General features: G+C 34.2%; 1 pseudogene; it reads left to right on the top strand.

The window, feature by feature from the left end:
• The window catches only part of LOC106478119, a 54,196-nt pseudogene that overhangs the window by 28,075 nt on the left and 23,681 nt on the right, over positions 1-2,440 (top strand).

Genomic DNA, 2,440 nt, shown 5'->3' with positions numbered 1-2,440 from the left:
TAATATCATCTGCAAATTTAAGTAATTTATTGACTATCTGTTCATCTATGTCACTGATGTAAATAAAAAAAGAGCAAAGGTCCTAAGACTGAGCCCTGAGGTTCCCCACTTGTGACATTAATTCAGTTTGACTGAACTCCATTTGTAACAACCCTCTGCTTTCTTCCATCCAGTCACTCTTCTATTCAATTTGCTAACTTATCCCCCACACCTATAGAGCCAGTTGTTTTTACAAGCCTTTTATGTGGCACCTTGTCAAATGCTTTCAGAAAATCTAGATACACCAAATCTGCACCCTTACCCTTATCTACATAAGCTGTAACCTTTTCAAAGAATGTTAAAAGATTTGTAAGTCAAGATTTTCCCTTAGTGAAACCATGTTGACAACTTACCAGTGAATATAAACATACCTAAGCCTAAAGTACCATTAAAAGTACTAAGCATATTTTAAGTTAAAACATTGTAATAATAATTTATATCCCTAAACTCTAACTTAAAACTTAGACCATCGTACTTTTATTTACCAATCTTATTATATCTAGTTATTATTGTGTTATTTAATCCAAATTACTACAAATTATAATAATAATATTAAATAACCTTCAGAAATCTATGAGCTTAACTTTTCAACATCCTCCCTCTTCAGTAGCATCCACAAGGTTCAAACATAGACAATTATCACTGTTCTATTTCTTCCTTGGCAACATAAATAACCTAGCCACTTATCACTGTTTTAACACCTAACCACTACAACAAGAAATCTTAAATATTTATCACTGTTCCAATTTTATCCATTAAAAAACAAATCTATATAATTATCACTATTCTAATAACTAACCACTACAACAAATAAAGCTAAACAACTAATTGTAGTTCCACAATGTCTCAAAAGTGTTCTGTTTCAAGAGTAAATAAAATCAAAAATTAAGAGTAACAAATATTTTTATCTATTGCTTTTCGAAGTTGATATGTCATGGTATGTGCACATTTTACTGATGTCATGACAGTACAAATTGCAACATTAAGTGTCCTTTATGAGACATCATTTTAGTGTCTACTGACTGACTGATTAAAATACACTACTGTATAGTAGTGTGAGTGGTTAAAACAGGTAACCCCTCCAGGTGGTCTTTGTTCCCCTATCAGGGAAATTATCACAATTCTAGCATCTAACCACCAAGTTATTACTGTTCTAGTTTTTCCATTACATAAACAAATTGAGATAACAACCAACCACTACAACATCATTACAATAAACAAATCTAGACAATTATCACTGTTCTAATATCTGTTCATTACAAAGAGAAATATAGACAGGTATCATTGTTCTAGCACCTAATCACTAAAAGTAATAAATCTAAGCAATTATCACTGTTCTGGTACTTATCTATTACAAAGACAGGAATCTAGACATCCACCACTGTTCTACAATTCATCCACATAACTAACAAATTTTGACACTTATCATTGCTCTAGTACAATGTATTAGATTGTCAAGAAATTAATGTCACATTTTGGAGCACTTTCATTAACCGACCCCCAACAAACGTACATCACGTATAATAGTTAAATGAACCGCCTAAACATCATTAGTGTAGCATATCTAATGTGTAAAGTTTAGTATACTCTAATCCCTTATAGTGATGGCACACGACGAGACACACAATTGACATGTAATGCTCTTTGAATACAAGAAGGGAACCAAAGCAACGCTCTGTAGCCACAAAGAATATGAAAGAAGTTTATGGAAATGTTTTAAATGTTCGTAAGTGTCAACAATGGTTCAGCAGATTTCGTTCAGGTGAATTTAGCCTTAATAATTGTGATGGCAGGGGCCAACATGTTGAAATTGATATTGATTCTCTGAATATGCTTGATGAGCTTAACACAAGACAACACACTCATGAAATGGCCCTCAAATTGCATGTCTTTAATGAAACAATACGAAAACATCAAAGGAATATGGGAAAACTCCTAAAGAAGGTGTTTGGGTGCCTCACAAACTCACCGATGATCATCGTTTCCAACATGTGAACGTTGCTTTGACTCTTCTGGTGCGTAATGCGTGTGAACCATTTTTGGACCAAATTGTCACCAGTGATGAAAAATGGATTCTCTATGCGAATATTAAACACCAAAAACAATGGCTCAGTCCTAGACAAAAACCATTTCCGACACCAAGACCTAGACTCCATCTGCAGAAAGTGATGCTTTGCATTTAGTGGGACATCAAAGGAGTAATTCATTTTGAACTCTTCAATCCACAGCGAACTGTCAATGCAGACATCTATAGTCAGCAACTAGAACATTTAAGTCAAGCACTTCATCAAAAATGCCCTTCACTCATCAATTGGAAAGGTGTTCTTCCTCTCCATGACAATGCATGTCCACATGTAGCACGTTTGATGCAACACAAGATTAATGGAGTTGGGTTGGGAAG

This window comes from Limulus polyphemus, unplaced genomic scaffold, assembly GCF_000517525.1.
Source record: "Limulus polyphemus unplaced genomic scaffold, Limulus_polyphemus-2.1.2 Scaffold181, whole genome shotgun sequence".
Taxonomy (NCBI): Eukaryota; Metazoa; Arthropoda; class Merostomata; order Xiphosura; family Limulidae; genus Limulus; species Limulus polyphemus.
This window is presented reverse-complemented; position numbering and strand designations above follow the sequence as displayed.